Source organism: Eumetopias jubatus, unplaced genomic scaffold (genome assembly GCF_037043125.1).
Source record: "Eumetopias jubatus isolate StellerSeaLion01/CBP00866 unplaced genomic scaffold, mEumJub1_p1.0 scaffold_11, whole genome shotgun sequence".
In the NCBI taxonomy this organism is placed as follows: Eukaryota; Metazoa; Chordata; class Mammalia; order Carnivora; family Otariidae; genus Eumetopias; species Eumetopias jubatus.
In genome coordinates, this window is record NW_028274817.1 from 97,123,833 (window position 1) to 97,136,956 (window position 13,124).

A 13,124-nucleotide genomic window follows, 5' to 3' on the forward strand; every position below is an offset into this window, starting at 1 on the left:
AAATGGGTGTTGGGCATTAAGGAGGGCATCTGTGATGAGCACTGGGTGTTATATGCCACTAATGAATCACTAAATTCTACCCCTGACACTAATACTACACTATATGTTAACTAACTTGAATTTAAATAAAAACGTGGGGGGGAAAAAGAGAATGAAGATGTGAATAAATAACATCAACAACGAAAAATGAGTAACTAATTATTAAGTAACCCATGACTTAAGATTAAAAACCATACATATGACCCAGCAATCCCTCTTCTGGGTATAAATCCAACAGAAACTGAGTCAGTATTATTCTGAAGAGATTTTTGCACACCCATGTTCATTGCAACACTACTCACAATAGCCAAGATATGGAAACACCTAAATGTTCACCGATGGATGAATGGTTAAAGAAAATGTGGTGTGCGTATATATAATGGAATATTATTCAGCCATAAAAAGAAGGAAATCCTACCAGTTGTGATAATATGGATGAACCTGGAGTACTTATGCTAAATGAAATAAGGTAGATACAGAAAGACAAATACTGTATGTACTCACTCATATACGGAATCTAAACAAAACAAAAGTCAAACTCATAGAAACAGTAGAATGGTGGTCACCACAGTCTAGAGAGTGGGGAGAATGGGAGATGCTGATCAAAGAAAGGGTCAAACTTTCAGTTATAAGGTGTGTAAGTTCTCATGCTCACTTCAGCAGCACATTAAAATTGGAATGATACAGAGGAGATTAGCATGGCCCCTGTGCAAGAACAACATGCAAATTCATGAAGCATTCTATATTGTTCCACTTTCTTACACCATACAGAAAAATACATTCAAAATGGATGAAAGACATAAATGTGAAACAGGAAACCATCAAAATTATAAAGGAGAACACAGGCAGCAATATTTTTTACCTCGGCAGTAGCAACTTCTTACTAGACACATCTCTGGAGACCAGGGAAACAAAAGCAAAAATGAACCATTGGGACTTCATCAAGATAAAAAGCTTCTGCACAGTGAAGGAAACAATCAGCAAAACTAAGAGGCAACCTATGGAATAGGAGAAGATATTTGCAAATGACATATCTGAAAAACAGTTAGTATCCAAAATCTGTACAGAACTTATCAAACTCAACACCTAAAAAATAAATAATCCAGTTAAGAAATGGGCAGAAGACATTAGACATTTTTCCAAAGAAGACATCCAGATGGCTAAGAGATACATGAAAAGATGCTCAACATCACTCATCATCAGGGAAATGCAAATCAAAACTACATGAGATATCACCTCACACTTGTCAGAATGGCAAAAATTAACAACACAGGAAACAACAGATGTTGGCGAGGATGCAGAGAAAGGGGAACCCTCTTGCGCTATTGGTGGAAAGGCAAACTGGTGCAGCCACTCTGGAAAACAGTATGGAGCTTCCTCAGAAAGTTAAAAATAGAACTACCCTATGATCCAGCGATTGTACTACTAGGTATTTACCCAAAGGATACAAAAATACTGATTCAAAGGGACACATGCACCCCATTGTTTATAGCAGCATTATCCACAATAGCCAAAATATGGACCCAAGGTCCATCGACTGATGAATGGATGAAGAAGAGGTGGTATTTATATATACAATGGAATAATACTCAGCCATCAGAAAGAATGAAATCTTGCCATTTCCAACAACATGGATGGGGCTAGAGACTATTATGCTAAGCGAAATCAGTCAGAGAAAGACAAACACCATATGATCTCACTCATGTGTGGAATTTAAGAAATGAAACAGATGAACACAGTGGGGGGTGGAGAAAGGCAAACCATAAAACAGACTCTTAACTATAGAAAACAAACTGAGGGTTGCTGGGGGGGAGGGGGGCAGGGGGATGGGTTGAATAGGTGATGGGTATTAAGGAGGGCACATAACTGTGATGAGCACTGGGTGGCCTACGTAAGTGATGAATCACTAAATTCTACTCCTGAAACTACTATTACAGTATATGTTAATCAACTGAAATTTAAATAAAAACTTGAAACAAAACAGAAAATACAAGATGAATAAGTTATTGGGACCTAATGTACAACATTGTGACTATACTTAATCATACTGTGTAGTAGACTTGAAATTTGCTGAGAAGAGAACCTAAGCACTCTCACTACGCACATGCAGAAAAAAGGTAACTATATAAGGTGAAGGATATGTTAATTAACTTGATTATGGTAATCATTCATAATATATACATATATCAAATCATCACATTGTATACTTTAAATATACACAATTTTATTCATCATAATACCTCAATAAAGCTGGAAAAAACATTAAATAAAGGTAAAAATAATAAAACACAGTGATCAACATAATAGAAATAAATATGAAAACCTAGATAACATGAAAAAAAATTCTAGGGAAATATAAACCAGCAAAGTGGCCCATCATGAAGAAAATCACAAAACCAAAGAAGGGGTAGTTAAATTTTTAGAAGCACAAAGGCATCAGACCTACTAAACTTTTTTTTAAAAAGCTAATTTCAACTGCAAAAAAATCTGTTCCAATATATAGAACAGAAAATAGACAATTTCTCATTTTCTGAGCTTAGTAATATCTGTGGTCCCCAAGACAGAAAAGCACAAGGAAGCAAAAACATATATTAATCACACTTATAAACACAGAAGCGAAATTCAAACATAGTATCAGCAAACCACAACCAATATTTCATTTTAATGCCTCATGACCAATGGTTTAATCTCAAAATTCAAGGATAGCACAATTTAAGAAAATTCATCAACAAAGTTAATTCACTAAAATAATGTATCTAAATGAGAAAAAACATAACTAAATATAAGTCAATATACCACTGAATGATATCCAGCAATCATTCATGATAAAAAACTTGGCAAACAACTTTCATAAATGTATCTACTAAATATGTATAGCAAATATATGTACAGCATAAGATGCAAAGTGTAGAATAATTTACATTAAATTCAGAAGTTTAAAAAGTCATCTCTTATCATCACTACTAATCAACCTTGTCCTAAAGGTTCTGGCCACTGCAAAAGATGAGAGAGAAAAAATAAGTGGAGAATGGATGTAGACATTGGAAAATATGAAGTAAAATATTTTCAGTGCATATGATCATCTATATAATCAATCCAAGATAACCAACTGACAAACAAATAGAACTAAAGAGGGAATTCAACAGTGCCTAAATACAAGATCAACACAAAAAACAACAACAACAATAAACTAATAGCTACCCTGTATAGCAACAATGAATCATTAAAAAAAAAATTATTCAGGACTATGAAATTTGGAAGGGAGACATTTGGATGGATTTGAATGAAGCTGAGAAATATGAACTTTAAAAATACCTGAAGTCACATTCGCCAAATGAAACCTCCATTCCTCTCTCCAATCTAAGGAAACCTCCATTCCTCTCTCCAATATATGTGTGTGTGTGTGTGTGTGTGTGTGTGTGTGTGTGTGTGTGTGTGTGTGTGTATCCGTTTAAGGCGACTTCCGGGCAGTACTTCCTGCTTCTGCGCATTGGACCAGCCTCCGTCATATTTGGTTCCGGTTCATTTGAGAAAGACAGCCGGAAGCACTAGGCAGAGACTGTTTCTGCGTCGGTTTTTCCACAACTGGACAGAAGCCATTTTCGAGGTTGAGCCCTACCTCTCTGTTTTGTAAGAGCCGTGTTACTCCAGCTTTATTTTTGTGTGGTGTCCTTTTTTGTGGAGATTTGGTGTCCCTTTTTGTGGAGATTTGGTGTCCCTGACCGCAGCGTGGATGATCTTGTGCCTCATATTTCCTCACACCCGCTGAGGCGTGCCCTCTCGGGGCCTTGTTACTGTAGCAATGGCGGAGGCTGACGCACAGAGGGATCCCACTCGCAACATTGTAACCTTTGAAGATGTGTGTATATACTTCTCCCCAGAGGAGTGGGAGCTACTTGATGAGGCTCAGAAACGCCTGTACTGTAACGTGATGCTGGAGAACTTTCTCCTGGTGACTTCACTGGGACTTGCAATTTCCAGATATCATTTAATTCCCCAACGACTGCCAGTGAGAGAGCCCGTAGTTCCTGCAAATGTAGCCATAGCTCCAGCAGAGGCAGGGATGGTCTCGGGGAGCCATGGCCCTTGTCATAGAGTAGAGAATGAAGACTCATCTTCTGAGCAGGGAGTTTCTGTAAGAGAGTCACAGGTGAGAATTCTCAGCATGGGTCCTTCCATCCACAAGAGCCCCCCATGTAACATGTGTGACCCGATCTTAAAAGATATTTTGCATCTGTCTGGGCAGCAGGGAACATCCCTTGGGCCTCAACCACACCCATGTGGGTCATGTGGAAGAACCTTCTGGGTCACTGTCAACATTGACCAAATACCGAAGCAGGAGAGTGGAGAGGCAGTCCCTTGGGAAAGAAAGGACCAAGATTCCTTAGTGACGAGCTACAGAAGCTGTAAGTCAGAGAACGGCTTCACTTGCAAGGAGGATGAGAAGGACTTCTTGGCCAGCTCTGGACTTTTCCAGAACCATGCCACCAAAGATGAGAAGCCATGCAGCGGCACTCAGTCTGAGAAAGCCCTTCACACTGAAGAGAAAGATTACAAGTGCAGTGAAGGTGGGAAAGCTTTTAGCACCAAAGGCAAGTGTGTTCAGCACCAGAAAATCCACTCTGGAGAAGAGCCTTATGAGTGCAATGATCGTGGGAAATCTTTCGTCTGCAACACCAACCTCCAAGTACACCAGAGAGCTCACGTGGGGCCAAGGCCTAATGAGTGTGCTGAATGTGGGAAATCTTTTATCAGAAAATCCCATCTTATTCAACACCAGAGCATACACAGTGGAGCAAAACCTTATGAGTGCAGTGAATGTGGGAAAGCCTTTGGCCGCAAAGACACACTTATTCAGCACCAAAAAATTCACAGTGGAGAAAGGCCTTTTATGTGCAGCCAATGTGGGAAAGCCTTTCTCCGCAAAGATGCACTTGCTGAGCACCAGAAAAGCCACACTAGGGAGAGGTCTTATGAGTGTGATAGATGTGGGAAATTCTTTAGCCACAGTTCCTACGTTAAAGTACATAAGAGAATTCACAGTGGAGCAAGGCCTTTTGTGTGCTGTGAATGTGGGAAAGCCTACATCAGTCATCCCCAGCTTCTTCAACACATGAAAGTTCACACCACAGCAAGGCCTATGGATGAAGTGAATGTGGGCAGTTCTCTGGTGGCAAATCCAGCTTCATCATGCACCGGAGACATAACATCAAAGCCAAGTCTTATGTGCTCAGCGAACGTGGGAGGGTCTACAGAAGACCCTCGCACCGGGCTTGGCACATAAAAGTTCATAACCAAAAAAGGCTTCCTGTGTGTGTGAGTCTTGGTGATCCTTTAGCTACATCTTCTAAGTTCATTTAGCACCAGGAACTTCACACCAAAGGGAGGCCTTAAGAGAGCAGGGCGGGTGCTTTCTCCTTGCTCAACACAGTATGACTCATAAAAGAGAAAAGCTCTGAAGGTAGCCTTTGAGATGGAGTCAACACCCTGAAGTTGAACTTCGTACATCTAGGTATCCATGCTGGGGAGGTAACTACAAGTGCCAGGTATGTGGGGAGGTTTCAGGACCTCCTTTTACATTGTCTAATCTCCCCAGGGCCTTCCCTTGGCCTGAGCTATACCATTGCCTGTGTCTGTTGCAGAGACCACTGCACCTCTGCTAGCGGTCAGGGCCCCACCCTGTGTGGCTGTCACCCCAGTGTACTCAGGCAAGGCACACCTCCACCCTCCCTCCCACGTCCTGGAGGGAATCATGAGTGGTATGAACCCATTAGGGATCCACGTAGCCTACCCACGGATGGTTTCAGTGTGGCCATGACCCAGCATGCTGCGGTGTTCCAGAGGTTTTTGTTTCTCATGGACAGTACTGACTCTACATGAGGTAGCTAAGATGGATTTCTCCAGCCTCCAAATCACCCAGCCTTGGAACTGCCTGCCCCACGCTGATCTGCTTCGTGCCCTGAAAAAACCTTATTGTAAAAGCCTCGTTCCGTTCACTGTGTGGGTTTGAGTGAGGAAAGAAATGGGCTCTTGAGAAACAGGTGATGACTCACTGAGCTCATGTCTTCCCTTCACACCTGTATACAAGGGTGTTGATTGCTTTCCACAGTCAGGAAGAAAACCAGAACTGTGGGCTAAATAGAGTTGTGCTGTCCAATACGGTAGGCATGAGCCACAAATGACAAGTGAGCACCTGAGATGTAGTTGGGGTGAGCTGAGATACGCTCTAAGTATAAAATGCACACTAGATCTCTAAAACATAGCATGAGAGAGAGGGGGAGATACAGTGTAGAACATCTTATAATCTTTATTTGACTACATATTAAAATGATAATATTTGGGGCATATTGGGCTAAGTAAAATATGTTATTAAATAAAATTTTAAAAAAGAGAGAGAGTGAATTACGGGCTTTGCCAGCATGAAGGGAAGAAGGTCTTTTGTGGTGGCCCCAAATTTTATGTACATCAGAGAAAAACGGCAGGATGGCAGAGAGCTCTCAGTCTAATTTGGCCTAATTGGCAATGCTGTCTAAACCTTCTTAGGAAAAACTACTCAGCCTTGTGGGACTGATCTTATGACCTAGATGTCAGGATCTCCTCTAAGTCCTAAGCTCGCCCAGATGAAGGAGTGAGTGGCATGACAACCTCCATTTCTTCTGGGAACGGCAGGACTTAAGTCCCTTTTTCCTAGGGGATGTCTCACATTCCCCAACACCATTGGGCTGTAGCTGTCTCCCGAGACCTACCCAGAAGTTACAGCCCCCGTGAAGTCCAAAATTCAGGAGGCAGATAAGACCTTCAGGGGCTAAGTAGGAAACACAATTGATATATTTCTTGTTCTGATGCATAGAATGTTGTCATTTTTTTCCTGCCATTTGAATTTTTAAGGGTAAAGATACAAGTTTTGTTTTTCTACTTTCCAAAATTTTAAGCATTAACACTTAGTAAGGCTAACTCCGGTAAAGATTGTTTTATTTAGGGGCGCCTGGGTTGCTCAGTTGGTTAAGCGACTGCCTTCGGCTCAGGTCATGATCCTAGAGTCCAGGGATCGAGTCCCACGTCGGGCTCCCTGCTCAGCAGGGAGTCTGCTTCTCCCTCTGACCCTCTTCCCTCTTGTGCTCTCTATCTCTCATTCTCTCTCAAATAAATAAATAAAATCTTTAAAAAAAAATAAAAATAAAAACAGTTTAAAAAAAAGATTGTTTTATTTAGACATCCTAAAGTAGGCTTGATTATAGTTTATTTAGTTATAATATAAATATAAATCTTTCAAAACTTAAAGTTAATAACATATACCTTTAAGATTAAAACAACATAATATAGAAACACCAAGTACAGAAACCTTGATTAATTAGGGAGTGATGGAGATGGTGTCAAACTAGAGGTTATGTGTCTGCTCTGAAGGGCAGACGTAAATTTCATGCAATGTACAATTTGATGTACAATTTGTACACTTTGGTGAATTTTGACATATGTAGACATCTGTGATACCATCACCATAATTAAAGTAATGAGCATATTATTAGCCCCCAAAGTTTTCTCATGCCCCTTCATAATCTCTTCCTCTTGTCCCTCCCTAATCCCTCATTCTCATTCAACCATTGATTTGTTTTATTTCACAGTACTTTAATTTGCACTTTCTGGTATTTTATATAATAAATAGTATATAATAATATATAATAAATAATAAAGCCAGTATGGCCTTTTTTTTTAACCTTCTTTCAGTAAGCATAATTGCTCGGAGATTAATTAAATTATTTCTTTTTGTTGCTGAGTACTAGTTCACTCTGTATGGATGAAATATGGATGTAATACAAGTGTTCACCTATCAATTGTTGGTGGACATTTCATTTGTTTCCAGATTCTGACTATTAAAAATAAAGTTCATTTGAAGGAAAAAAAAACTATCTTTAATGAATTTACAGAGGCAGTTGCCTTGCAAAAGAAAGGCAACTCTTCAAGAACAAACCCCTTCACTCACATTGTCTCTCCATTGCCCTTGAGGAGTCAGATTCTAGCGCGGTCCAGGGAAGAATTTCAAGATCTGGGGAGGAGATAGCACTTACATCCAATGTCATTGCAAATTGTTGGTAATTTGTGTAAGCAAGAAATCAAGAAGTATTGTGGGAATGGATTTTAAGTTTGCTGGACCAAGGAGACTAGAACATAAGGTTAAGTTAGGTAAAATTGAACAAGATAGGTAAACTTGGGCCACCCGCACCGCTCAGTTGGTTGAGCATCTGACTCTTGATTTCAGCTCGGGTCATGATCTCAGGGTCTTGGGATCCAGCCCCGAATGGCATCAGACTCCACACTCAGTGGGGAATCTGCTTCTCTCCCTCTCCCTCTGACCCTCCTCTCTCTCTCTCTCATTCTCTCTCTCTAAAATAAATACATAAATCTTTAAAAAAAAAAGGTAAACTTACTGAGATTTGGCATTTAATGGGCAAAGTGAAACAGCTAGAAGCAGATCTAACTGTTGATTAAAGCCTGGCCTGAATGGTGGCCTACATGAAAGAGTTCAAATGCCCCAGAATTTCCCTGGGACAATTTTTCTGTATCTCAGAGGTATGACTCCCAGGCAAATTACATCTCTAAGTTTTTTGTTCTCTGGCTTCCATGTAGGTTTAGCCAGTGGGAGGCACTTAAGGGAGACTGGAGGGCAGAAGGTAAGGAGGATTCAGGCTTCTTCTCCCCCCTCCACGCAGCCGCTGGCTTCTCCGGCAATGTCTGCGTCTCCTTCTTTGCTCCAGGAGCCCTTCTGAAGAGCCCTGCTACGGTTCCCACATTCCCAGGCAATTTTGAGCCCTGGACACCAGCAACACCACCCTAGGTTTGTCCATCTAACCTAGGGGTGGTAATTGTTTCCTGCTGATACTCATGTCTGTGTTGCCCCACCTCCCCTCAGTTTGGGGTTCCCACCCAAAACATCTATCAACTGAGTAGCCAATTTCCTGACTTAAACTCCTTCTGTTTAAATACTTCACTAAGGTATTTTTGGTTAAGTCCTATTTTTCTCTAGTTATATTCTAACTGTGAATGAGTATGCTGAAAGAATAGGAGGATGTGAGTGAGAAATGTGGGAGCTAAACATTTGTTAGCCAAAGTTTCCACAGAAAACAGATAGCTTATTCAAAAGGTAGTCGAAGAAAATTTAACGAAAGGGCGATTTATAGAGTTCAGAAAAGGATTAAAGAACTCAGCTGAATGATGCACCCAGAGACTAACAAGAGTATAAAGCTAGTCCCAGCCTTTGAAGAGACGGCAAGGGAGAGAGCAGTATTACTGGAACTGACAAGATCTGTAGCTATGGGAAAGGGGCCCCCAACAGGAGTTGTGGCCATAGGTAGGGGAACTGTAATCTGGCAAGGATCATCCGGAAATGGGAATAGACACCTGACCTCTCTCTGCTCCTGACTAGATCCTGTTCCAATACCTGTCATTGGCAAAATGCAATTATAAGCCAAAGCTCAAGGGGGCTCTAGCGAGCCAATCCATAGGGGCCATCCTGTCAGCACTTAGAACAGAGTAGAGAGAGACGGAGATTGGACATAGAAAAACAAATAGAGATGGAGCAGCATAACCAACTAATGAATTGAAAGTTGAGGGTACTTGCTAAAACTGATAAATCCAGAAATAGCTGTAATAGTATGTGGCGAGGGGAAAACACAGTTTCCTCACACACATTTCTGACGCTGGATGTGTGGGGGTTTTTTTCCCCTCTAACACAAGCCAAATGTCCTGCGATTCAATCCGGTCATGACTCTAACTGGAGTTAGCACGGACACCACAGGTTAAGGGCTTAGTCCCATAAGATCGCTCCCTACTTCAGATGCCAATTGTGCATAGTAGGTCCACACATGACTCACAGTGTCTGTCTGACTTGGCTTCAAATCAGAGGTTCCCATGACCCCCTCCTAAGGTTTGATAATTTGCTAGCATGGCTCACAGAAGCCAGGAAAACAGTTTACCTACTGTTGCCAATTTATTACAAAGGACATTTTAAAGGATATAAATGCATAGTCAGATGAAGAGAAACACAGGGCAAGGTCTGGAAGGGTCCCAAGGATAGGAGCTTCTGTCATCGTGGAGTTGGGTATGGCACCCTCCCAGCATGTAGATGTGTTCACCAATCTGAAAGCCCCGCAAGCCCCATACTTTGGGGATTTTTATGGAAGCTTCACCGTGTAGGCATGATCCGATCATTAACTCAATCTCCAGCCTCTCTCTCCTTCTGCGGGTAGGGAGTAGCACTGAAAAGTTCCAAGCTTCTAACCATGGCTTGGTCTTTCTGGCTTACCAGCCCCCATCCTGAAGCTATCCAGGAGCCCACTAAGAATTACCTCATTGGAACCAAAGAACACTCCTATCACCCAGGACATTCCAAGGGGTTTGGGAGTTCTGTGTCAGGAACTGGAGTTAAAGACCAAACATTAAAAGATGCTCCTAGTGCTCTTTCTAGGAAATTTCAGGGGCTGTAGGAGCTCTATGCCAGGAAATGGGCAGAGACCAATATATATATTTTATATTATTTCACAGTATATCATATATAAAAATATAGCTAAAAGAGTTGAAGATGATCACTACTGAAAGTGAGATACAAAAGTAGTTTTTTTTTAAATAAGCCATAATGAACTATTTGAATACTTAAATTATGTATATATATATATATATATATATATATATATATATACACGTGTGTGTGTGTGTGTGTGTGTGTGTGTGTGTGTGTGTGTTTTGTGTGCTGGTCTCAGCTTATCAATAACCAATTTTGTGGCTGGACCGGTCCTTATGGTTATTATGATTGCAAGCTGCCCTTCAGCAATAATTACCAGGACATTTTGAAAAAAGATAAAAGGTTTATTACTTACAGATCCTGGAAATTACATGGCACACCTGGGGCCACACAGCAAGGTCATGGTTAGAGAGAGAGCACAGGCCTGGGGCTCTGCTTTTATTGGGGTCAAGGGTGGGGGCCTAAGGTTTCACAGGCTCACTCTTAATTGGTGAATTTAAAACATGAGAGTGGGGAGCACCTGGGTGGCTCAATCAATTAAGCATCCAACTCTTGATTTCAGCTCAGGTCATGATCTCGGGGTCATGAGATGGAGCCCCACATGGGCTCCATGCTGGGCGTGGAGCCTGCTTGAGATGCTCTCTCTCTCCCTCTGCCTCTGCCCCCTGCAACCCCTGGTCACCACACACTCATGCTCACACACTCTCTCTTTCAACACACACACACACACACACACACATACACACACACGCACGCGTGCAAGAGCAGGAATTTAAAGCTTGGGAAGGGAAAAAACAAGTGGCCCTGAGGGAGATCTCCAAAACAAAGGAGCGGCCTGGGTGGCCTGGCTCCTTCTCTAGTCCTGTGACTGGCCATGTGTTTATTCAAGATAACTGTTGTTGGAGCTGATGCCTCTGCAACCAAAGTTTAAGTCAGGCACTTTACAAAAAAAGAGAAAACCAACTGTCAGGGCCTACACTACAAACTTATACACACACTATACATATATCATGTAATTTAATTAAAAATAAAGTTCTTAGAAGAAAAGTGAAAACACTGTCGTCAGTATTGCGGTTTGGCCAGGACAGTCCCTGTTTGCCCCTGTTGCTACTGTGTAATTATTCACAATGCCCTCTTTGACTGTCTGTGGTAGGCTGACTAATGATGCCCCCCTCTCCGAGGTATCCAAATCATAATACCTGGAACCTGTAAATGCTACCTTAGATAGCAAGGGGAAAAAAGATCTTTGCTTATGTAGTTAAGGTAAGGATTTTGAGATGGGGAGCCTGTCCTATCAGGGTGGGCCCTCAGTGCAATCACATGTACCTTTGTGAGACAGGGGCAGAGGAAAATGGGACAGACACAAAGGAGGAGAAGGTGATGTGACCATGGAGGCAGAGATCGGAGTGAGGTGGACACGGGACAAGGAATGTTGACATCCACCAGAAGCCGGAAGAGGCAAGGAACAGATTCTCCCTTAAAGCCGGTGGAGGGGAGAGAGCAGGGCTCGGCCAACACCTTGATTTCATTGCAGTGAAACTGAGATAGGACTTTTGACTTTTCTGTTTTTATTAAGCAAACCAAGTTTATGGTAATTTGTTACAACAGGAAACTAACACATTGTCAAAAGTGCCCCCATTTTGGAAGGTAAATTTTATGTTCACTCTATCTCCATCTCAGCTAGTTCACAATTTCTTGGCTGTCCTTTCACCCCATTCTACCCATTTCCCTTCACTCTCAGCTAATGAATGTAGGATCTATTTAAGCAGTAAGTGTACATGTTCAGGTAACAAGTTTCTCAACGTCTGGCCTCCAGTTTACCCGTGATTTGCATGAATATTAACCTTTACCTACTTCTTGTTGCTCTTGGAGGAAGTGTTAACCTCATACTTGTGCTCTCTGTTTGGAGGCAAATTTGAGATCTTCAGATTACTGAAATGTTCTTTCCAAATAACCCTGAGGCAGGAAGCCTGGACAATGGTCACCATCCACTCAAGAAGGCAGGTTGCAGAGGAAGCAATTATCTGTGAGAGAGACACAGAAAGCTGCTGGCCCCACACAACCCCCGTGTGTGCACCCTGGTGGGCGCAGCCCAGCACCAGGCTGGATGCATGTGGCCGCTCTGCAGCAAGCAGTCTTCACGACAGGGTGCAAGAGCCCCAGACAGACACCAGCATCATAGAAGACGTGGAAGAAAAAGTGTTTGTGAAGAAGTTTGGAATTCAAAGAAGAGAGGCTGAATTTGAACCACTGATAAACACAGATAGAGAACATGAGGTGGAAATAGCTGATTTCAAAATTCCTAATGGATATTTGCTATGAACTTCAGGCACTATAGAACTTTCTTCATGATGAGTGGGCACCAAACCTTCTAATGCAATATTTTCCCAGTGTTTCTCTGCTCACTTCTTCCTCTTGCCTTATCTCATTTCCTCAACCGTCCAGATTTCTGTGTGGGAATCACAACTTGGTAAAAGTTATAATCTCTTCCTGATAGGGAACATTAAGATCTGACTTTTTTTCTTAGATTGTCTATTTAAATGCAAATCCATTAGATAATTTCAACTAA

General features: G+C 41.7%; 1 non-coding gene across 1 annotated transcript; it reads left to right on the top strand.

The window, feature by feature from the left end:
* The first annotated feature begins 686 nt into the window (after positions 1-686).
* Positions 687-789, top strand: LOC114216886 (U6 spliceosomal RNA). Its single transcript, XR_003610861.2, has one exon. It is a non-coding gene; the product is annotated as a U6 spliceosomal RNA (small nuclear RNA).
* Positions 790-13,124: the final 12,335 nt, after the last annotated feature.